Consider the following 26362-nt stretch of genomic DNA (forward strand, 5'->3'; position numbering starts at 1 on the left):
TCAGGTTAGTTATGTACCCTTAGGGTCACCTTGCTAGGAGAAATCATGGTGGCTTAGTGTTCTCTAGTTTGCGAACTTGTTAAATTGCATTTGAGGATCTTAAACCTGTATTCCATGGATTTTCTTATCCAATAGTTTCCTTTGGTAAATAAAGTCTGGTGAATTGGAACATCTATTACCTGCTTTCCTTGAAACTGAATGGATTATTAAACAGTTCTTTCAAAAATCACAGCAACAAATACTGTTTATTTCATTTCATGGGACTTAAACCCTGATTTTTTTAACTAAGCAATCTGTTTATCTTGATGATAGTTAAGTATTGTGGGTTATATAAACATACAGAAAAAGTTAAAAATTCAGGCAGGTGTTTATAATGGCTCATGTCTAATTTGTGGAATATTTAATTTTGTGGCTCTACATTTTATTTGTTTTTAATTTTTTTAATCTTCATTTTTATTTTCAAGAGAGACAGAGTGTGAGCAGGGCAGGGGCAGAAAGACAGAGGGAGACACAGAATTCCAAGCAGGCTCCAGGCTCCAGGCTCCAATCCGTCAGCACAGGGCCCGATGAGGCATTCAGACTCACCAATTGTGAGATCATGATCTGCGCCAAAGTAGATGCTTAACTGACTGAGTCACCCAAGAGCTCCCTAAGTTTTCTTTTAAATTGACATATAAGATTATCATAATCTACATTCCAAGACAGCTGTCTTATCCACACACTTGTATATATTACTACATATATACTTGTGGACCTCCAATGATACATTATTGAAAGAATATTCAAACTTCTCATATTCAGAAAGATTTGTAATCCACATAGAATAGACCTTTTTCTTCCCAATCTTTAGGCTCAAGGCGCATTTTAAGTGAAACAAATGGTTGATGGAAGTATGATTGGAATAGCTTGTAAGGAGGCATAAATAATGATGAATACAGACAGATATAAAGGAGAAAATTATTTTTCTGAGGACTTATATCAAGCTAGGCATGTAATCTGGGGGTCATTTGTTGAAATAACTTGTATTTAAAATACTCTTGAACTACTCCAAAAAGCTCCTCTAAATGGAAATAAAACTATGAGGTCAGTTTGGAAGGTACTAATATTTAAGCTCATTAAATTCATTTAGAATATTTACCAAGAACCTATTATTGGTTTGATATCATGACAGACCCTGCAGTAGACAACAGTGGGCAAAACACTCCTCTTTCAAGGACACTGCAGCCACCCCCTCATAGTGCACTTGAAGGCTGTCGTGAAATCCTCAGACTTCTAGCATTAAATATTGTGTCCAACAAATTGTCTCTCTACCTTCTTGTAAAATTCACGGCCTTCTATTTACTCATGCGATCTGACAATAAGTGGATCGGTTTTTCGGAACCCTGAACTGTAACATAAATAAAAACTAGTGTCAAAATATACACAAGGATGAACCAATGCATTATAGCAGATAGGTAGCTTAGAAACAAGAGCTCTCCCATCAAGTGATGACAAAAACAGTAATAGGTATGTCCTAGGCAAAAAGGGATTGCTCTAACTTTCAGTATATTTGGGGAAATCTTAGTTAAAAACAAAAACAAAATCTTAAGTGCCTTTAGTAGGCTAGGGGATGTTGAGGGTCTCAAAATTCAGTGGTATTTTTTTTTTCCACAAAAGTATTTTAGATCCCTAGCCTGCTGTTTTTTTTTTTTGTTTGTTTGTTTGTTTTGTTTTGTTTTGCTTTTAAATTATCTGTTCTTCTAAGTTACAAAGTGAACGGCAATCACTCATTCAGTTTTGTTTTTCTGTGTCTGTATGTCTTACATCTTTCATTTTTAACTTTGTTTTGCTTTGCTGTGATTTTGTGTTTCTTCTTGTTGCTGTAGCTTTGCTGTAAATTCAGATCTTAAGTTTGTGGATCCTTTCAAATCCATCTTGTCTGGAACAAAGTCTTGGGAACATTTTAACTACTTAGCCCGTTCCTTATAGTATTTCCATCTTAACATCGAATTATCCATATATCTGGTTTGATATACCTGGCTTTGCGTTACTGATAGTGAATGTCAAACCATTAGGGCCAAAGAGCAAGCTTCAGTGGGTCACTAAACGTGTTTGTTGCATTTTGACAGGAAGGAGTTAACGGACAGCCTTTCTGTAGTTTGGGGTAAGTGTGTGCAAGCCTATTATTTCCATGTTATCCTGCTAGTAATCTTCCGTTTTCTTCTCCACAGTATAGGTTCTCTTATACTACAAGTTGAGTACTACAAATGTGGCATGCCATAAACAAAAATTAAAAATGTGAAATTAGTTTTGACACCAAACGGCATGTGGGCCATGAACAGTGATGAATAAGTTACTGGCAAAGGCTGCAAAATCGGTGCAAACAGGGTCATTGGTTTCTGGGAAAATGACATCTGCAGTAGTGAAACAGGTGCCAGAACTATTTCGTGCATTAACTTAGCAGATACACAATGTGTGGAGGAAATTTGGATTTGGTTAAGGGTAGATTGAGGTAGATTGTTCAAAGCATCGACTGGGTGCACCTAGCTGAGCCTGACAAGGTATCGCAAGATAAAGATAAGCTAGAGAAAGAACTGGAGTTTTTAGGCGGAATTTAAAAGGAATCACTGGGGCCAGTTGTGCTGGATTTCAAAGTACTGTTTTTAATGTCTAGTTTTCCAGCCAATAAAAACATTTTGAAAAGAAACAATGCAAATGGAGAAAGAGGAAAACAAACAAACAAGCAAGCAGACAAGAGCATGGTGGTATGTTTCTTTAAATAAGATGGTAAGTGTCCAGAAAGAAAAGGTTAGTGTGGTTTTTGGTATAGAATGTGAACATCACTCAAATCAGTGCACACAATTTAAAAATTTTTTGAGTAACCTATGGCTAAAATCACTACTGACTTGGCTAAGATTGTCTGAGATAGATCAAATGGCAAAAAATGTCTTTGGGGACGTGAATCTTGTGTAAACAAAAAGCAGGCTACTCATAAAGAAATACAGACCAATTCTCTGGTAAGAGGCAACATCATCTAGGAAGGCAGAGCTGAGAACCATGGAGAAAGCCATGATGAACAATGAGTTAGAGAGCCATTATCTAGAAGAATTATAGATATTCTGGGGAGTTATTTTCAGAGGGCAGAACTGGATCCTAATCAAGGAACATTCTGGTCCTGTTTAAGCAACTTGGGAAAATTTTCCCTGTGTAATTTCAGGCGTTGCTCTGGACCAATGACTGATATATATAGATTTGCTGTATGCATTAAATAATTTCCTGTGCAACATTCTTAAGCTAATGGTTGCCACTGTCACGTGTAAATGAAAGTATTGCATTAATTGGTGGTCATTGTTCTTATAAGTGAAAGTGCCCAGTCAGATGTTACAGTCCTAAGCAATATTATATCTCTGATGATAAGACCAATTCATTCCACTAAATTTCTTAAAAAGCCTACAAATTAACCTTGTACAAATCAAGGTTGTGTGTGTGTGTGTGTGTTTTATTTCAGAATTCAATCTTCCTCAAAAGCAAGAAATTTTCACTAATGAATGCATCTAAATGTGATTTCAATTGCAATTAAATGCACACACGAACACACACTCAGATACAGTTAAGAGGCAAAAAATATTTAGTAATATTCAAACTAAAATTTCCATCATGTAAGTCACTTTATAAGGATATATTTGATAAAAAAAAGTTACTTACTCTGGAGCAAAACGTCCTGAGAATTAGGTATCTAATAAGATTTCATGTACTATAGGACAATCGCAGGACAATATGCACTAAGTTGAAGCTTAATTTGATCAGCATAATTAATATGTAAGAAAATATCGCTTGATGTTCTGTGTAAGATGGTTCACTTCCAACTTTTGTCTTTATTGATTTACACCCTCAAAGTGTTAGATGACAGAAATTTTCCAAATAGCGTTTTATTATAGTAAAATTGTGCAAAGAAATAAAAAAAAATCAAGGACAGATTTCACAGGAAAATGAAATATGGTGGTCATAAGTAGGTTGGATGGATGATTAAAATCACACATAAATCAGCAACTGACTATGATTCAGAAACTCCAGTGGCAGAAGCATGTTTTTAAGTATTGGGTTTCTTTCTGTTGGTTGTTCATACATGGAAGAGTGAGTGTGTTTCCATCAGTTGTCCATACAAGGAAGAGTGATGATTAGGAAGCAATCAATAAGCAGGAGATGAAACTATATTGGTGATGCATTTCAAAAATATTGGAGAGGAGCCTAGGTGACTTAGGTAAGCATCGGACTTGATTTGGGGGCGGGGGTGGGGAGTCATCTCTCAGTGGTGAGATCCATCCTTACCTCAGCCTGTGTGGTGGTTGTTGGGTATGAAGACTGCTTGAGATTCTCTCTCTTCTTCTCCCTACCTCTGTCCCTCTCCTGCTCACATGTGTGCCGGCTCCTGCTCTAAAGATTAAAAAAAAAAGATTGGAAATACATCAGGGAGACCAGGGTTGAGAAATACAATTACAATCATAACGTTGAATTCTTCTCAGGAATTATATTCTCTGTCTCCTGCATATTTAAATTCATTCATAATCACAAAAACATTCTATAATTGATCCCTTCTTTAAAAAAACATTCCTGGGGTGCCTGGGTGTCTCAGTTGGCGAAGCGTCCAACTCTTGATATCAGCTCAGTTTTTGGTCTCAGGGTTGTGAGTTCAATCCCAGCATTGGACTCTGTGGTGGGTGTGGAGCCTACTTAAAAAAAAAAAAACTCCTGACTCTAATTTCCCCTTTAAGTTACCACTACTTTGTTGCCACTCTCATTTACCAAATTTCTTCACAATAATAATCTATAATCTTAGTATACAATCTCCATTGCTCATTTACTCTTATAAACCCAATTATGCTTCACCTCCACCATATGATCACAAGTACTCCTATGACCTCTGGGTTGAAAATCCAAAGGTTAATTGTCCATCATCCAGTCTTGCTTAACTACCAGTATATTTGAAACAGTTGATTGTTGCATCCAACTAAAATAAATACCTTCTTCACTTGGCCTCCACGGTATCACATACCTGATTTTATCTATAGACCTTCATCTTTAGCCTACTTGACTGGCATTTCTCTTCCTCATGATCATAAGCTTCAAAGGGTCCAAGGCTCAGTTCTTAGATATTTTCTTTTTATCACCTAACTCCCTTCATTGATCATCTCTCATCCAGTCCAAAGTCTTTAAATATCATCTACATATTGATAACCCCCAAATTTATACCTCCAGTCTGAACTTCTTTTCTGAATTCCAGGCTTGCATATCCATTTGACTTCTTGACATTTCCACTAGTTGACTATAAAGACCTGAAACTGAATATGTCCCAGACTAAGTCCTAATCAATCCTATTGTTTTTTTGAGTATGCTTTCTCTGTGGCTTCTCCATCTCTGTCAATGTATACTGCCTTCTTTCTAGTTGCCTAGGCCAAGGCTTTGACTTCTCAGTTTCTCGTGTACCTATAATTTAATATATCCCTAAATCCTGGCAGCTCCTCCTAGAATACATCTAGAATACAGCCACTTCTAGACACTTCTTTGGCTCTCACTCTTGTCTGAGCCATTATAGTCCACTCCTGAATTATTGCATCCATGCTCGAATTGACCTTTTTAAAGCTCCATCCACCATAGAGCCTATAATCCATTATCAATAAGTGATTCATTCCCCACATAAGTGACCAATTGTCTTCTGAAAACCTTCAACACATCTGTATTATTTGTTTATTGCAGGGGACAAATCTTCACAAATGTGGCATCTATAAACACCCATTTACTATCCCACATTTATTATTTGTGTGGACCAGGAGTCTAGGCACTGCTTAACTGGGTCTTCTGCTTCAGGGTCTCATGAGGCTGTAATACTGGAGTTAGTCATAGCTGCAGTTCTATCTCAAGGATCCACTGGGGAAGCATTTGCTGCCAATTTCATGTGTTTCTTGGCAGCATTAAGTTCCTTGAGAGCTTCGTGGCTAAGGCCACAGTCTCTGGTTGGCTGTCAACCAGATGCCTCCCACAGTTCCTGTTTGTTGGCTAGAGACAACCCTCAGCTCCTTGCCATCTGGGCCTCCCCACCATGATCACTTGTTTTATTCAAGTCAACAAGGGGGGAAGCCTACCAGAAAGACAGATTCTCCAAGTTGATGTAACACAGTCATTCTATACTGTATTCTCTGGTGTAGAAGCAAGTCACAAGTCGAACAGTCCCTGCCTATACCCAAGGATACACATGGACAATAGGGGGCCGTCTTCAAGTATGCCCACTGTAGTTTCCCATTGCGATCAGAGTCACGAATTGTTTACTATGTTCTATGAGACCTTGCATGTTCTTCCCCTAATCATGTCTTTTACTACTCCAGAACACCTCCAAATTTGAAGCCTGAAGTTAAAATATTTTATGATCTGCATTCATCTACTTTTAGAATCAAAAAATAAATAAATTTATACTCACAAAGCATTCAAAATAATAAAATCATCACTATGTATAAAGTATGTGTGTGTGTTCTTGAAGACAGAACTTGAAGAAAGGTGATATTGCTTTAAGAAAAGTAAATCTCTTTGGACTAGTTTTTGAGATTTCTTTTATATCCGTCTATCTGAGAGTATTTAAAAGGGAATAAACAAACCATCATTGAAACTTTTATCCCTTCTTCAATACTTAATTCAGATACTCTTACAGGTACAAAATATATTGAACAATTTATTGATCATAGGTTACATCACAAGTTACATCTCAATCCACATGACATCAAAAAGTACAGTCTTAATAATGTTTAGTGTTCCAAATATAATTTTGTTTTTATTTTATAAGAATTTATAAATATTAATAAGTTAATATGGAATTATGTTATAATGGTCTTTAACTGTAAAGACAGAATTAGAATCAAACAGGTAGAATTAAGAGTTTGAATCCTTTTACAAGTATCTGTAAAGTTTAGCCATATCTTCTATGACATTACGGTGTAAAAAGCTGCAGTCAATGTGCCATATGGAGAAAAGAGAAATTGTGTAAAAAGCTTCACAAAAGAAGAATTACATTAAAGAATGTCGACATTCATTAAAAGAAATATCACACTGAGAGACAAGAATATCGGATGAAATCAAGGAAAAGTAAATATGAAATAAATAACAATGTATTAGTATTGATTTTTTTATTTGCAATAATACTGGATTTTAGCTGTAGAATATATTCCCAATTGAAAACATAAATTTATCTTTAATAAAATATTATTTATACTAGATGTCAGCAAACTACAGCCTGCAGCATTGAGCAAATCCAGCCTTCATCATTCATTTATGTACCGTCTGTGGCTACTTTTGTATTATAAATGGTGTGTAGTTTGAGCAGAGACCATATGGCCAGCAAAGCCAAAATATTTACTATCTGACCCTTAATAAGAAACATTTGCCCATGCTAATTTATGTTAATTATGTATCAAAGCATTTTTAGACATACTTGCAACTTGTCTATTTGTTCCATAATTACATTGGCTAGAATTTTTAAATAATAATTTAAATTAATTTGTTCATTGGCTAAATGAGCATCTGATATTCTGATACCACAAGCTAATAATGAAAAACTTGGCCTCTTTATATCTAAATAATTTTAGTCTTGTTTAATATTTCCTAATAAATAAATTTAAACTGAAATGAATTTAAACCTCAAGAATCAATAAGGTTACTAAATGCCCCAAATTTATATCCTTTAATGAAATATTCTTACTCTAATACAAGAATAGTAACTAACAAAAAAGAGCAGATAAAATTATATTAACCACATCAGCATCATAGTGTGATAGGGTAGCATGGTTCTTGGTCATAAGTCTTTAAATAAAGTAAGAAATCAAAGTAAATAATAGTAATCTTTAGAAAACAGTGAGATGCAGTTTTTATTAATTACTAATATTTATTTATTTTAAAAATAAAATAATATTCATATTTTATTATCTACCTGATTAATGCAGCATGTAAGATTATTCTGCTTATATCTGTGATTGAAAAGACCTAAATTAACTAAAATGAAATAAAAGTAGTTAAAAATTCAAAGTGGTGTCCATAACAATTGAGGTATCATACTCTCTCTCTCTCTCTCTTTTTTTTTTTTTTTTGAGGGAGTGCATGTTGAGGAGGGGCAGAAGAAGAGAGAAGGGGAGAGAGAGAGAGAGAGAGAGAGACAGAGAGAGAGAGAATCTTAAGCAGGATCCATGCCTAGTGGAGAGCTTGATATGGGCTTGATCTTAAGACCATGAGATCATGACCCGAGCTGAAATCAAGAGTTGGATGCTTAACCGACTGAGCCACCCAGGCACCCCAACAATTGAGGTATCATAAATGCACACAAAATGAGCTTCCCTGATAGGAAATCTATGAAAACAAATTACATACTAGAATATATTTACATTTATGAGTGGCCACATGCTGTAAATATCACATTTGTATCTTAATTAAAATGTATTTTATTTTAGCCAAGGGAAAAAAAAAACTCATATATTCAATCCGGAAAGTCTGTGGGTCCCTAACATAGAATAAATTGTATTAAAAGGAAACAATATTTTAAACAATGTTATGACATTTAATCCATAGTAATATATGTTATAGAGCTCAATCTGAGCATAGTGAACAGATATAAATAGTAATCTGTTTTCTTTAAGTTCCCTTCTCCCTTTCCTGCCCCTTCTTTTGCTCCTCCTTCTATCTTTCTTTTTTACCATTCCTTTTAGCTCTCTTTACAACTGGATGTGTCCTAGAGTGTAAATAAGAAGAACTTGCCTTTGGCATCATGTGACCTGAGCATGCAGTATTTCATTAGAGGAGAATTAATGGATTCAAAATCCCCAAACTAGTGAAAAAGTGGTTGGAGTCTAGAGAACCCAAAGCAGGAATTAGAAAGAAAAGTTACAGTTTCCTAAATCAATTCTATTGCACTTTTCTTGATATGACCATAAGATTATTATTTTTTTTTAATTTTTTTTCAATGTTTTTTATTTATTTTTGGGACAGAGAGAGACAGAGCATGAACGGGGAGGGGCAGAGAGAGAGGGAGACACAGAATCGGAAGCAGGCTCCAGGCTCTGAGCCATCAGCCCAGAGCCCGACGCGGGGCTCGAACTCACAGACCGCAAGATCGTGACCTGAGCTGAAGTCGGACGCTTAACCGACTGCGCCACCCAGGCGCCCCGACCATAAGATTATTTTATCTTGTTCATTTTATTCATGGATACAGTGTTTTGAATGTATGTCATTTCATTAGGGAGTTTTAGCCTCCTCATCTAGTTTTCAGAATTAATTGTAGGCTGAAATACATTATTTGATAGACTGCCATTGTACAAGATTGTAAAATAAATGTCTAAGCCATGGAAACTATAAACATAATTATGAATTATTTCAGATGGTTTCATGGAGAGGGTATTTAGATCTTTCAAAACAGTTTATATTTTCTAGTAACTAATGGTCATCTGAAGAGAGCTGATCATCTATAATAACCAAATTATAACATTTTATAGATATATATTTTCAGATTTTTTTTCTCCAATTTCAGTCACAATATAAAAGACATAGTTAAAAATAGTAATACAGATGGTCTAGCAAGATTTCTACATTTCTAGATATTTAGAGATTTCTATAATATTATAAATGAAGTGTTTTACTTTCTATTGAATTAAATATATAATTGCTATATATATATGATTACATATAGCACTAAATTAGTCCCAAACTAAACATTGATGCATGACTGAATAATGGTAAGTTAAATTAATATACACTTTTAAGATGAACACTTATTAAACTCTATGCTATGGATTCTCCTCAAGGTCCTTGATAATATAAAGCATAGTCTCTAGCGAATTAAAGAGACATTTAATAATTAAGTTAAATAATTAATTGTATAAATATCTACAATCCATGAAAGCTACTATGATGAAAGTATATAATACTTTGTGACCAGATCTTGTTTTCTAACATTCTCGAATAAATGGATGGAGGGCTCCTTAGAGAAATGGTTGATGTGGTACTGGGAAGGAAATATACAAAATAAACCTAGAGCATCTCAAGGAAGTTATTAAAAATAAGCAAATGAAACAAAAAACTCACATTAATGGGGATATATCAAAGGGACATATCAAAGAGCCACCTGAAAGAAAACCTAACGGCCAAAGCCAAAACAATTTGAGGAACAAAGTAAAGGAAGTAATTGAATTGTAACCCAAAGTATAAAATAAACCTTAATGAGTCCATCAGTATGGACAAATAAATTATTAAATTAAAAAAAGTGAGTGATGAGGCTCCTGGGTGGCTCAGTCAGGTAAATGTCCAACTTCTGTTCAGGTCATGATCTCGTGGTTCATGGGTTCTGACAGCTCAGAGCCTGGAGCCCGTTTCAGATTCTGTGTCTCCCTCTCACTGTTCCTCTCCCACTCTCATTCTGTCTCTCTCTCTCTCTCAAAAATAAAGATTAAAAAAATTTATAAGTGATAATTCCTTTATGTGGATATTCCACCCTCGATGAGGTGGGGCACAGCTCCCTCTTCTTTAGTGTGCGGAAGGAAGTACTTCCTTCCAAAAAGTACTGTAAAGAGAAAAGATATTTGGTAGGTGGATGGGGAGTGAGTCACTTTACAGTGCATAGTGTAAAATCCTGACAAATATCACCTCGGTCTGCTGATAAAGGTCAACATCAACAATGTAAGTCATTATAATATGCTGATTCTAAGTGCCTTTGCTAAGTTGTCATTATCATGGCACTTAACCTTGTCTTTCTTCCAAGAGCATATAACCCCTGTCTACTCACGAGATACTGTAAAGCCCAATATAGAGACACATTGCAAAATATCAAACCAATGTTTTTCAACATTATCAAGGTATCAAAACAAGAGAGCCTGAAAAACTGTAATAATCAAGACAAGCCTGAAAAAACATTATAGATAAATATAGCATGGTATCTTGGATGATATCCTGGAACAGAAAAAAGACAGGAGAGGGGTGTCCAGGTGGCTCAGTCAGTTAAGCATCCAACTTTTGATTTTGGCTCAGGTCATGATCTCAAGGTTTGTGAGTTTGAGACCCACATCGGGCCCTGTACTGACAGTGTGGAGCCTGCTTGGGATTCTCTCTCCCCCCTGTCTCTCTACCCCTCTGCCACTCACGCTGTCTCTGTCTCTCTCAAAAATAAACAAACTTAAAAAAAAATTTAAAAAGAAAAAAAAAGGAGATAAAACAGAAGAACATCTGTATAATGTATGAATTTTAGTTAATAATGATGTATCCATACTGGTTCATTGATTATAACAAATGTAACATACCAACGTGAAATGTTAAGTATAGGAGAAATTGGCTTCAGTCTATACGGAGACTTTGTGCTATCTTCTTAATAGTTGTATACATCTAATACTATTCTAAATTACAGTTAATTTTTTTAAAAAGGGTGCAACTTAAATTACAGTTTGTAGTGAGAGACAGACCTTGTCTAGGAATTCAGGGAAGGTTTTCCTGAGGACATGATATTTAGACTGAAATCTAAACAATCTGTTATTGGGGCGCCTGGGTGGCGCAGTCGGTTAAGCGTCCGACTTCAGCCAGGTCACGATCTCGCGGTCCGTGAGTTCGAGCCCCGCGTCGGGCTCTGGGCTGATGGCTTGGAGCCTGGAGCCTGTTTCCGATTCTGTGTCTCCCTCTCTCTCTGCCCCTCCCCCGTTCATGCTCTGTCTCTCTCTGTCCCAAAAATAAATAAAAAACGTTGAAAAAAAAAAAATTTAAACAATCTGTTATTAAAAGAAAACTAAGGGAAATTATTTCAATAATGTCGAAAGCAAAGGTAAACACACGGGCAAACCAACAAGATGGGGAGGAGTGTGGTAGAATTCAACATCTGCAGAGCGTTTTGTGGGAATACAAAGGATGTAGACCTCTTCGGTAGGCTAAAGATGCAGATTGAGATTGCATCATGCTTGGCTTCTAGGACTGGACATTTCCCACCTATCTATTCTTCATGTTTCTGTGTTGAGGGATGCCATCAGAGCAGAGTTCTCGGCTTCTTGCCCAGGCTTCATTCACTCTTTACTATGGAAGAGCCAGGAAATATCTATGGTTCATAGGGGACACTCAATAGTTCACACTTCTTGCTTGGGCATGACTATTCAAATATAAGTATATAAGAATGTACACTTTTTAAAAAGAGAGAGAGATGACAGGGGTGCCTGGGTGGCTCAGTTGGTTGAGTCCAACTCTTGCTTTTGGCTCAGGGCATGATCTCACAGCTTCATGAGTTTGACACCCTCATCAGCCTCTGCGCTGGCAGTGTGGAACCTGCTTGGGATTCTCTCTCTCCCTCTCTCTCTGCCCTTCCTCCATTTTCACTGTCTCTGTTTCTCTCAAAATAAGTAAATAATCTTTAAAAGAGAGAGAGAGAGAAAGGACAAGTTAATTTCTAGTTCCAGCTAAAGTGTTATTGCAAATATGGAATATTCAATTGTGTTTAATAGGAATAGAGGGAGACAAGAGAAAGCTAACAGTTGAGTAAGATGGCCAATGAACTAAAACGTAATTCAACATACATTTTAATAAAATTCGAAGAAGAAAATATTCAATTCATTTTTCCATTATGGCAATAAAGAAGAAATTTGAATATATGGCAGATGTTTATTGCTATATTTACAAATATTATTTTGCAATTATAAGAGGATAAGAAACTTTATCTTCCAGTCTGAAATTTCTTTGAGACTAAGGTTCGTAGCTGGGAACCTTGGAATAATACGGAATGCTTTTTCTAAGATACTCTTGAATTGACCTTGAACTGTCAGACAGAAGATAGGCCATTATCTTGTAAAATCAGAAAATGCTACAGCTTAGTTACTTCTCAAAATTTCACAATCAATAAGCAATAAAGTGACCTTTTCAATATGTATGTGTTTGATTCCAAACCTCAGTTGCAAACATACGGCAGCTTTAACCAGACAACTGTGGCGAGACAAATGGATGAGAGTCTACTCTTCAATGTTGCATGACATCTACTAGGCAGTTCTCAAATTTCCTGATCTAAAGATTTTAAAAATGGTCAAGACCATAGTGTCACCAAGACAAATCCCAAAGGGTGAGTTTGTTTGGGCCATTGCCGAAACTATTTGCATTGAAACTCACTTTCATTTACCAGATATCTACTGAGGGCAAATTCAAAAGGGTCTTGCTAAAGAAAGAAGAGGAATAAAAATTTGAGAAGATAGAATAAAACACCGTGTGTATATTGGCTGCCAGAGCACGGTTGCCACAGGATGTTTGTATGTGTTCAGAGATGGAAATATGACATTTTAGCAAAAATATATTGCATGGTGCCAAGAGGCAAAATTAACAGTAGTTACTGGCTTTGCTTCCAGCAGCCACTCACCTTAATAAACTAAATAAAGAAACATGAAATCATATTTCAGTGTATTTAGAGACATGTATTTCTCCAACGAGTTTAGAACCTTCTGCAGTGGAATAAAAAGTGGAATGTTCATAAAAAGTGATGAATAATATATTATTCATCAAGATCACTAAATGCCAGTGTTTTATTTCAGGATGAGAGCAATTTGATAACAGCATTTCAAAGCTTGCTTTCGGGTTAAGTTGGGTTAGAGTTCTTTCCTAGATAGACCAATGTTTGAGGAAAGAAGGGATACTGCTGGAAATAATTTGCCTGATTCATAGCCCCTTCCATTTGCATAGGAGAAGACATTTAGTGTATCAGCACACTCTCTTAATTTGTGTTTTTAATAATATTTTCATGAACATAAAGCCAACATATTTCTACTAGTCTTTAATAAATCATTTATCTTCATAAGTAGACATTCTTATTGTTCTGTGATGACAAGATAGGAAGTCAATGTTTTTCATACCTTACTACTCTCTGAGCATGTTCTATGTTAATATTTTGAATAATTTGAACTATGTGAAAGTAACCTCAATATATCAGTTTGTGTCTGCTCCCTAAAATCACATCCCCTAAGTATAGACAGGCCTGAAGACATACATTCAAAAGCTGACATTTCATTATGTTCATTGAAAGAAATATTTCATTTATGTCATCATTTGGAGAAAATGAATTCAATTTGGTTCAAAAATGTCTTTCTCTATTTTAATTAAAAATTATCCCTATAGTAAATTAACAATTTTTAGTCAAAAATAATTTTCCCTTTTATTCATGGTTAAAAAAAATTGTGGCCACATATGGTGACAATTTTAATTATATGCCATTTAGGATTTTAATATTAAAAAAAATTAATGTTTATTAACTTTTTGAGAGACAGAGTGTGAGCAGGGCAGGGGCAGAGAGAGAGAGGGAGACACCGAATCCTAAGTAGGCTCCAGGCTCTGTGCTGACAGCAGAGAGCCCGACGTGGGGCTTGAACTCATAAACTGTGAGATTATGACCTGAGCCGAAGTCAGACACTTAACCAACTGAGCCACCCAGGCACCCCTAGAATTTTAATATTTTAAATTTGAAAGCATCAATAGTAAAAATATGAATGGAGATGTTACAAGTTTACTGATATCTTTAACATTTTTAACCAAATGTGTGATACACATATATTTGATGGGTGGTGTTATGGGAAGAGTACCTTACACTGGGAACAGAGAAAAAGAACATTGAGTTATCATCTCCTTAGTATGAAGTCAATAAAATACACCTAATACTAAAAAAAAAATGTTACTAATTCAAGGATGTAATTGAGGCTAGTGGGACAAAATAGTAAAGTAACAAGCTAAAGAGATGAATTTAATTGCATATGGGGACAGAGAAATTATGAAGAGGGAGGAGGGGAGAACAGAAGCCTGATAGTCTTTGAAAAAATTTTTCTAAAATTATTTAATGCTTTAAAACGAGTGCATCTATACTGCTGCTCTTTTTGTTTAATTGAATAAGATGAAAGGAAAATGTATTGTTCTAAGTTTATTTATTTATTTTCAGAGAGAGAGAGAGAGAGAGCCAGGTGCAGAGAGAGAGAGAGAGAAAGAGAGAGAGAGAGAATGAGAGAGAGGGATAGAGAGAATCCCAGTAACCCTGAGATCAACACCTGAGCCGAAATCAAGAGTCAGACGCCTAAGCAACTGAGTCACCCAGGCACCCCAAAAGAGAAATGTATTGTTAATAAAAGCAGTTTTCAGTGCTTCTAATTAAGAAAATGAGAACTTTTTTCAATCAGAAGTGTTTAAAAACTACAGATTGTAATTTATAAGTAACAGAAATATTTGTAAAACATAAAGATATAGAATTACTAATAGACATCATGCTTGTAGGGGGGAGAGGAAGGGGGGGAAGTTACAGAGAGGGAAGGAGGAAAACCATAAGAGACTCTTAAAAACTGAGAATAGGGGCGCCTGGGTGGCTCAGTCGGTTGAGCGTCCGACTTCGGCTCAGGTCACGATCTCGCGGTCCGTGAGTTCGAGCCCCGCGTCAGGCTCTGGACTGACGGCTCAGAGCCTGGAGCCTGCTTCCGATTCTGTGTCTCCCTCTCTCTCTGACCCTCCCCCGTTCATGCTCTGTCTCTCTCTGTCTCAAAAATAAATACACATTAAAAAAAAAAAAAATTTAAAAAAAAAAAACAAAAAAAAACTGAGAATAAACTGAGGGTTGATGGGGAGTGGGAAGGAGGGGAGGGTGGGTGATGGGCATTGAGGAGGGCACCTGTTGGGATGAGCACTGGGTGTTGTATGGAAACCAATTTGACAATACATTTCATTTAAAAAAGACATAATACTTGATAGTTAATGGTATAACAATATAATCTTAGATTACTGAAATGATAATTAATGTCAGAGAACATCATTTTTCCACATATGAATGTCAGAGAGATTCCAATTCAATTTGGTATTCAAGTCTTCTCTTTGAAGCTCTGTTTCTTTGACCATATGTACAGTTTTCAGATTCAAACTTTTTCAAAATATACACATCTTTTAAAAACATCACATCACATAATAACAATTCAAATGATTTTTCAAGGTCCAGAAGTATGCATTGTATTAAATAATAAATAATATAGTTATATTAACAATTCATATTATGTAATAAAGTTAAGCTTGGATACAATCTTTTACCAAGATGGGAATTAGCAGATATTAGTGTAGTGTGATAAAACTGCATTTTTAAAAAATTTAATAGCAAACCTTACTGTACCATGTGCATTTTCCCTCACGATTCTGGTTAATATAATTAAACTCCCACAATTTGGATTCCTTGGTGGTAGCTATGATTTTTCATGGGCAACAGAAAAGCTAGGCCACTCATCCAATAATATGTTTAATTGAATTAATTGCAGAAATTATGTTGAATGCTAAATAAAGACAGAAAAATGAATTAATCAAGAATTTGTAAATCTACTAGGTACTGTGGGGGAGAGAGTCTAATGAAAATGCCTTTCAAAATTGCATTATTCTTAATATTATCAATTCACTTTGAAATTTCCTGACGAAATTTTGAACAATTATGTTTGTTGGTTAAAGGTGTTGTGAGGTTTTATTTTGGTTACATAAGTTAGAAGGCCACTAAACAATATTTTAGATCATACACAAGAAAAATATGTTTAATAATATATAATATCCTGATTTCCCAGAATGCCTTCACTCCCATTTCTACCCAGTCTTTCTAAAATATGCATTCTCATGTAATTTCTCTCCTTAAAACTCTTCAATAACTCCTCATTGTTTTCCCTAGGATGTCCAAGTGTGTTAGGTGCCATCTGGGGTTTCCCCACCACCTAAAAAATTTGGACAATTGAGCTTTGTGTCTCTATTGCAGTGAAAAGCTTTGTGAAGGCCCCGATTTATCAGATCTTTGTGTCTTAGATCGCCCCGCTTTCTCCATGGGAAAGGAAGGCATTTGTACTCTCCTCCTACCACCCCATTCCCTTTAGAGAGATATGTATACCTCATCATTTAAACTCATTTCTTGAACCATCCTTTCTCTGACTCCTTTGATACTTCCTCTGTCTCTTGGCAACAATTGACCACTCTCTTCCTTCAGCTTCTCATTTGCTTTTTTCAGATATCTGGTATGTGAGCTAAAACATTGTACTGCACTGTGTAGTGTCTGACTCCCACACTGCAAGCTCAGTAAGGTATAGAGACTTCATGATTTTTTTTGTACCCCTTGTACCTACATAGAAAAGGTGCAAAATAAATGCTTGCTGAATAACAACCAAAATCACAATATAGAATTAAGAAATTTGGCCCCATTCTACAAGAACACTTTTTGCTAAACTGATATATCTCTGGGAAAGAATTGCAAGCAAAAATCAACCTAACTTCAATGCCATTGGGGGGGTTCAGAAGTTGAAACTTGAAAACTGCATCGTTACACTATGAATGTGTGGCATATTTTGAGTTAATAAGACTTTTCTCAAATCTCTTGGTTGCAATTAACCCAAGAAGTAGGGCTAATATGTGATTTCAGATTCCTAAAACATATTTTAAAATGCCATTAATAATGCTATTCTTAGCAAATGAATCTATTTGTTTATTGAGGAAGACCCAAAGGACAAACCAACCAAAAAAAGTGGTTGAAATATATTAAGTAAAGAAGACAAAATGTTGCTCAAGTATTTCCATACTCTGGACTAAATGAATATGCCTACTCATCAGGAAGTATTTTTTTTTAAGTTTTACTTTTACTTATTTTGAGACAGAGAGAGTGTGAGCAGGGGAGAGGCAGAGAGAGAGAGAGACAAAGAGAGAGAGAGAGAAGGAGAGAATCCCAAGCAAGCTCTGCACATGTCAGTGTGCAGAGCAGATGTGGGGCTTGAACCCGTAAAACCATGAGATCATGACCTGAGCCAAAATCAAGAGTTGGTAGCTCAACCGACTGAGCCACTCAGGTGCCCCAGGAAGTATTGTTTTACTTATTCGATATAATTTTTTTCAAGGGAAACAAACAACAGTTTAAAAATGCTTAGAAGAGCAAATATCCATATGAACATTACTGTATGCTTTCACATGGCCTAATTGCATGTAAATACAAAATTGTAGAACAATATCTCTGATTATTACATTTGTTTCTGAAAATCATTCTCTTACTGTGAGTTTTGCTGAAAATGAATTAACTATGCGGCAAAATGAATATGGGAATCTCTGCAATAATCAATATGTTTGGAATAATTTGGATTTTCCAGTCATGTGGCCAGTGTGCTGGTTTTACCTCTTCCTCCAATTTCATGTTCTGTGGTCATTACAGACTTTGTGTTGTGTGATTGTTAGTCACCACTGAGGGCCTAACAACAGTCTCTCTTTAAATAGGAAGACATATGAAGTAAGCACACAACTTCTGAGGCTTGGATATCTTGGATCATGTTAGTGAATCTTCAGACAGGAATTTCCCACGGCTGGGAATCTCTCTGGAGAGATCCAGAGAACATTTGCCTTAACTTGGACTATTGGTCATGTCGACGCCTCTTCCTCATGATCTGATAGTTTAATTTAGACTCTTCCTGACCCTTCACCATCAGCTAGTAGTTCTGGGAACTGACAGGCTGTTTCATTCTTTTCACATGTTTTGGCAGGCTTTTTCCTTCCATTTTCCCAATCTCCCTCCTCTGATCTTACACAGGCCCCCGCCACTTACATCACCAATTTTGTGCTAAATGATGCACCAATTCCTGAGGCAATTTTCATGAAGGCAGCAAATTCATCCATAGCGGCCGCCTCTGAGTCAGAAGCTCTGAGATGATATAGCATCATCCATCACTGTGTGAGCTGAAGTCATCTAACTCACCTCAGACACTCCTTTTCTACTACTCGCATAAACAAAAATAATTGAAACAACAAAATAGAGAAATAAAATGGTAAGTTTATTTATGTAGTCTACCTCTTATCCCATTCTGGATCAGAGCAAGCATATGATTAATTATTGAATTGACCGATCCATTCTTACTTCTATTACACAATGACCAAATCGCTATAAAAGCACATACTGTATCCTGGAACTTCAGATGCCGTATTTTAGCATAGTAGGGGTATTTTGGGGTCTTAATCAGAAAAATGTCAATTATGGATCTACTTTTTTTATCCCATAAATATACCCTTTTTCTTAAATGTATATAAGCTATCACTCATTGCACCATTTTGATTTCCAAATTTTACATAATTCCGACATTTGCATGCCTTGCTTTGTCTATTTGTTATATGTAGCTTTGAATCAAACTACCTTAAAACTTACTAGCTGAACATATAGCCATTTTATTATATCTCATCTTTAAAAATTTTTTTTTCAACGTTTTTTATTTATTTTTGGGACAGAGAGAGACAGACAGAGCATGAACGGGGGAGGGGCAGAGAGAGGGAGACACAGAATCGGAAACAGGCTCCAGGCTCTGAGCCATCAGCCCAGAGCCCGACGCGGGGCTCGAACTGACGGACCGCGAGATCATGACCTGGCTGAAGTTGGACGCTTAACCGACTGCGCCACCCAGGCGCCCCTATATCTCATCTTTTTATGAGAAACCGACTGGATGATTCTTCAGCTCTCTGTGGTGTTGACTAGGATTACCCCAAGGCGTTTAGCTGGCAGCTGAACTGTGCTGGAAGGTCAAAGACGGCTGTGCTCACACGCTGGCATCCTGGTGGAGTCAGCTGGAAGCTTGGGTCCTTTACATCGTTCTCTCTGTCCAAGTCCAGTGTGACACATGATTGGCACCACTGTCCATCTAGTCATCTTGCACAGCTTCTGTGCTATATGTCAGGTCACTGTCCTTATTGCCTCCTATTCCTCCCATCGTTGACGGAGGGATTCCTTGCCATAAGTAGTACAAGATGTCCTAACTCCTGGCACCTGATAATGGACACATGAGGTTAATAGCAGTTTATTAGTCACATATACTCATAGCCAAGGGCAGCAGGACAAGGTTTGTGGAAGGCAGCTTTATAGTAGCAAGAGGATGAGGTGTCCCTGGTTCCCACAAAAAGATATGGTTGGCTTGTTGGAACAATATTGAAGCACGTATTTTTGTCTTCCAAGTTTCCTGAAGTGACATTTTCCTAACTGGTTTGCTGCTAACTAACACAAGGTACCATTTTATACTCTCTTATAGGAGTTTTCTTTGACACATGCCACTTGTTTCCAAAGTTAATAGTACACATTTTAAGTTTGCATAAGAAAGAACCACTCCACTCCTAAGAACGTTCTATTATGCAACCGTGCCTTCTGTGAAACAAACCGCTTCAATGCTCAGTATTTGAAAGCAATATGTATTAGTTTTCAATTGTGGGCAGTGGATTCCTTGGCTTGGGTAGGCTGGATTTCAGGATCTGGGCTCCTGATTCTGGGTTCTGTGTTCAGGTCTGCTGCACATATCCATCCTCCTTTTGGTCCAGCAATTAATTATAATATTATGCCCTTCTGATGGACAATGTCATGAGCACAACTAGGCAAGTGGAAACCCACGATGTCTCATGAGGGCTTGGCTAGGAAATGTCCCAGTGTCTCTTTCCACAGACTATTGCCCAAACAAACCACACTGGCAATGCCTTCCCCAATGGAACAAAACTATACAATCCCCCTCTGGTGTCAAGGACTGTAAAGTCACATGGAAAAGGGCAAGCATGTAATTTCAAGGCAGGAAGAACACAGAGAATGACAATAAGTGATTGTATATGCCACCATAATTCTGGGCATTAGTTTGAAAATTTTAAATTTTTAAAGGAGAACTGGGTTAGTGAAACACAGAGTAATATGTGCATGCTTAAGGGCATATAAGAAATTGAATTCCAGCTAAAAAGGTTCATAAGAAAAACAAAGGATTACAGTCTCATAAAATATGTGTATGACGAAAAAAAAGATTCAAGAAGCAGAGTTAAAGCTGAAAAAACAATAATTTCAGACAAAAAATGAACAGTTTTTGTCTATATTCTGCCTTCCATTATCTTTTTAAATGTATATTCTATTTATAATATTGCATTACCAGGGTTTAGGGATGCTTAAGATCATCTTGGATCTCATGACTTTTTGTGGACAAAGGACTGTCTGTACATTATGGGAGGCCTAGCAACAGTCCTAGCCTCTACCTACTAGATAACAAATGTACCCTATCAGTCTTGACTTAAAAATATATCCAAATGTTGACTATTGCCTTTTAGGGACTAAACAAGGTGATCTGACATAAATATATGAGATATCACTAGAAAACATATTGATGTATGCAAATATTTATATAGCTCAGAAAATATATACGTACGCATTGCATACATGTATATATTTATGTATGCACACATTTCTTATACGCATAGATGCATATGCGTATAAGATACGCTATGTACATACATACCTATATGTATAAACATTTATGCATGTATGCTAAACTAAAAGTTTCTCATTGCTGTTGGTTTTGGTAATGATAATGATGTTGCTTTTGCTACTTTTGAGGAATTATTAAGAATTAGGAGAGGGGCGCGTGGGTGGCTCATTCGGTTAAGCGTCCACTTCAGCTCAGTTAATGATGTCACGGTTCATGGGTTCGAGCCCCGTGTTAGGCTCTGTGCTGACAGCTTGGAGCCTGGAAACTTCTTCAGATTCTGAGTCTCCCTCTCTCTCTGTTCCTACCCCACGCTCACTCTGTCTCTGTCTCTCTCTCTCAAAAATAAACAAACGTTAAAAAAAATACCTTTAAGAAAAGAATTAGGAGAAGATGATGATAAATAGCAGGTAATATTTCCTTAGAAAAGAATATTAATCAAATGCAAACTTGACAACAGTGGATTCTGAATAATAATTTGAAGTTTTCAATATGTTCCAAAGTGTGGAACAATAGAATTAAAGTATCTAAAAAAGCCATTTAAACCTGTTTAAAATCCATAATATAACCATCAAAAGGGAAAAATACAGTTTGCTAATAGATGACTATGGCTAATTAAATATAACAGATGTTCAATATAAATGATCAATAAATAACTCATTACTAGGAGTGGAGACTTCAGATAAGTCACAGGCTTCGAAATATATGAATACTTTTAGAATAATTCTTTAATAGGTGCATTAAAAATAAACTTATAAGAAACACTATAAGAGTTACTTAATGAATTTTAAAATCTATGTATGATATACACTGGTTTGAGAGCATGTGAATTAAAATTAAAAATATACCTTGAACTATTAACATAAGAGTAGAGACTAATATATATTAAATGCTATATTAAACAAAGCTGATTTATGGATCCCTACATTAGTCAGAGTTCACCAAATACAGAGAATCAATACTTCTAACAATCTATTATAAGAAATTGGCTTACATGATTATGAAGACTAAAAAGTCTTAAGGTCTGTCCTGGGCTAGCTGGAGACCCAGGAGAACTAATGGTGTAGTTCCAGTAAAGTCCAAGGGCCTGAGAATAGGAAAGCTGATGCTAGATAGCTACAGTCCAAAGGCCTTCAGCCTCAACATCCGGGAAGAGCCAATGTGTCAGCTCAAGTCTGAAGGCAGGGAAAACCAGGTCTCCAGCTGGAAGGTTGTTAGACAGGACAAATTCCTTTTCTTAAAAATTTTATTTAAATTTTAGTTAACATACAGTGCAATATTGGTTTCAAGAGTAGAATTCAGTGATTCATCACTTACATGCAACACTCAGTGCTCATCACAAGTGCCCTCCTTAGTACCCATCATTCAGCTAGCCCATTTCCCACCCACTGCTCTTCATTAACCCATAGTTTGTTCTCTATCATTAAAAGTCTCTTGTGGTTTGTTTGTTTCTCTTCTCTTCCCCGACTCTCCCTCCTTCCCATATGTTCATCTGTTTTGTTTCTTAAATTCTATATTATGGGTGAAATCATATGGTATTTGTCTTTCTCTGATGGAATTATTTGACTTAGTCTAATGCATTCTAGCTCCATTAATGTCATAGCAAATAGCAAGATTTCATTCTTTTGGATGGCTGAGTAATATTCCATTGTATATACATACTACATCTTCTATATCCATTCATCAGTCAGTGAATGTTTGGGCTTTCTCCATAGTGTAATTATTGCTGATAATGTTGCTATAAACATTAGGGTGCATGTACTCCTTTGAATCTGTATTTTTGTATCCTTTGGTAAATATCTACTAGTTCAATTGCTGGATCGTAGGGTAGTTCAATTTTTAGTTTCGTGAGGAACGTTTGTACTGTTTTCCAGAGTAGTTGCACCAGTTTGCATTCCCATCCGCAGTGCAGGAGGGTTCCCTTTTCTCCACATCCTCGCCAACACAAGTTGTTTCTTGTGTTGTTAATTTTAGCCATTCTGATGGGTATGAGGTGGTATCTAATTGTGGTTTTGATATGTATTTCTCTGATGATGAGTGATGGTGAGCATTTTTTGATGTGTCTGTTAGCCATCTGGATGTCTTCTTTGAAAAATGTCTGTTCATGTCTTCTGTCCATTTCTTAACTGGATTATTTGTTTTTTGCATGCTGAGTTTGGTAAGTTCTTTATAGATTTTGGATACTAACCTTTTATCAGATATGCCATTTGCAAATATCTTCTCTCATTCCATAGGCTGCATTTTAGTTTTATTGTTTCCTTTGCTGTGCAGAAGCTTTTGATCTTGGTGAGGTCCCAATAGTTCATTTTTGCTTTTGTTTCCCTTGCCTCTGTGTGTCTAGTCAGAAATTGCTATGGCTGAGGCCAGAGAGGTTGTTACCTGTTTTCTCCTCGAGGGTTTTGATGGTTTCCTGTCTCACATTTAGGTCTTTCATGCATTTTGAGTTTATTTTTGTCTGTGGTGTAAGAAAGTGGTCCAGGTTCATTCTTCTGCATGTTGCTGTCCAGTTCTCCCAGCACCATTTGTTGAAGAGATTGTCTTTTTTTTCTGTTGAATATTCTTTTCTGGTTTGCTGAAGATTAGTTGGCCAAATATTTGTAGGTCCAATTCTGAGTTCTCTGTTCGGTTCCATTGGCCTCTGTGTCTGTTTTGTGCCAATCATACTTGATGGCCTTGATGATTGCAGCTTTGTAATAGAATTTGATATCTGGAATCATGATGCCTTCAGTTTTGTTTTTCTTTTTCAACATTACTTTGGCTATTTGGGGTCTTTTGTGGTTCCATACAAATTTTAGGATTGTTTGTTCTAGATCTTCAAAAAAATGCAGGTTGTACTTTGATAGGATTGCATTAAATGTGTAGATTTTAAATGTACTTTGATTTAATTTCATTAAATGTGTAGATTTATTTGGGTATTACGGAAGAGAGATTCCTTTTTATTCAGGGTGTGAGAAATAAGTCCACTGACCCAATAAAAGGAGGGACGTGGAGACTTGGAGCACAGTGAAATGAGGCTTTAATCAACGTTCTCTCAAGGGCAGGTGTCTGACGGACAGGCACACTTGGGTCGCTTACAGCAGGCAATTTGTCTCCTAACATACAAGTTGCTCCCCCGATTCCTCATTGGCTGAGTACCACAGAGGTTACAGCCTTTCCCGGAAGTCACCTATGCCCATGTAAGACAAAAGTCGTCTGATTGGAACAAATGTCCATTCTTTGAGGTGACACGGACTTTAGTTTTTTGGTACATGCTCACTGCAAAGCCGGTGAAACATAAACCTGTGAAACAGAGAGGAGTAGACAAACCAGGAAGTGAAGTGTCTAAGGGTTTGGGACTCCATTATTGGTGGGGGAGAGTTCTACATATTTCCAATAGGTTGTAAACCTATTGTTAACTAGACAGCATGGCTTTCATTTGGTATTTCTGAAAATGAATCATCTCACTTCTCACAAGGGGAGGGTCAGTCTTTTTATTTCATTCAGGTGTGTAACTAACTGGTGGAGGTCCATCCATATTCAGGAGGGCAGTTGGCTTTACTCGGTCTACTGATTTAAATGTTAACTCATCAAAAAATACCCTGAAAAAAAAAACCCACAAGAATAGTGTTTGACCAAATATCTGGACACTCTCTTGCCCAGTCAAGCTGACAAATAAACTGTGACATCTCCTAGCAACATTTTTGATCTGTTTGTGCTTATTATTTCCAGAAGCAAAGAAAACACAATAAACAAAACCCATTTCATATAAAATTCACTAGTGTAAGTATCTTAGCTCAGAGACCTAAAACAATTCATTTTTACTAACCTAAAGATAATCTCAGGAAAAGGAAAGCATGTAACCAGATTGTGAGGATAAAGTTCACCTCCAGTATCATATGAACCGTCAAGGAATTTTGATGTGACCTGGCTTCCTGTTTTTTTTCTTTGTTATTCACACAACATATTCTCTGAAATCAGTAACTTGTCTCTGTTGTGTCTATTTCTTCTTTTCCTTATGCATATTTTCCAGAATTTCAAAAATTTTACTTACATGTTGAACCTGAAGGAACAACAATTTCCATTCTCTAAGCAGATTTGCATTTTAAGAGCCCTCCTTTGTTTTTTCTATGCCCTTCTGGAGCATGACTCTCTGTAGTTTTTCTTCTTCGCTTTCTAATTTGCTAAATTATTACCTATAAAGACTGAAAGGCAATGCAGTATTATTAAAATTACCCAATTCAATTACTGATGTGTTTATAAATCCCTGTGAGTATTGCTGATACAACCCTCATTATCTTTAAATATTCTTACTTTGTAATCTCACTCAAATATGATACTTTAGGCCAGTCATAGTGCTGGCTGTTTAGCTATTTCTCATGCGTTGCCGCTTTTGCTATTAAATTGTAAACATAAAACACATAATGGATATTAGTTTTCAACAATATCAACAATATCATAGACCTGTGTGTATATGTAAATGCTTTCCTTTTTGTTTTGTTCTTCTTTTAGAATTTGACTTCTTCATGGAAGATCAGTGAGGATTAACAAAACATCTGTTATAAGATTTAGTGGGCAAAAACAGTCTTGCTATAACCTTGCTTCTTAATCACTGTGCAGTTCTCAACACATTTTTTGAAGAATTTAGTAATCTTATATCTCAAAATAATGATGAGTTTTTCTCCACCTTTGCCATGGTATAAAGCAGGAATTCAAAAACCATCCAGAGCACTGTGTGCAGAGAAGGAGTTACAAACAGAAGAATCTGACCACCTCTGTTTATCTAAAGCATCAACTATACGTTAATCATTGTAAATCACAACACCCTTGATTACAAAGGAGCTTACTTAAATGCCTCTTCATTTTATATTTGGTATTAAAAGAAAATAAGCAATCAAGATGAAATACTTAAAATAACAGCTAAAAGTTTCTCTCTTTAAGATCACTGATTCTTAGCCATGTTAAGTCTACTGATGAGCTCACTGAAGCCATTCTTTCTTTTTCTTACTCTTTTTGATTTCTAGAATTTCTTTTGATTCTGAGTTTCCATCTCTTTGCGTACATTATCCATCTGTGCTTACGTGTTGTGCGCATTTTCATTTAGAACCTTGAACATATTAATCACGGTTATTTTA

This window comes from Panthera uncia (assembly GCF_023721935.1).
Source record: "Panthera uncia isolate 11264 chromosome A1 unlocalized genomic scaffold, Puncia_PCG_1.0 HiC_scaffold_17, whole genome shotgun sequence".
Taxonomy (NCBI): domain Eukaryota; kingdom Metazoa; phylum Chordata; class Mammalia; order Carnivora; family Felidae; genus Panthera; species Panthera uncia.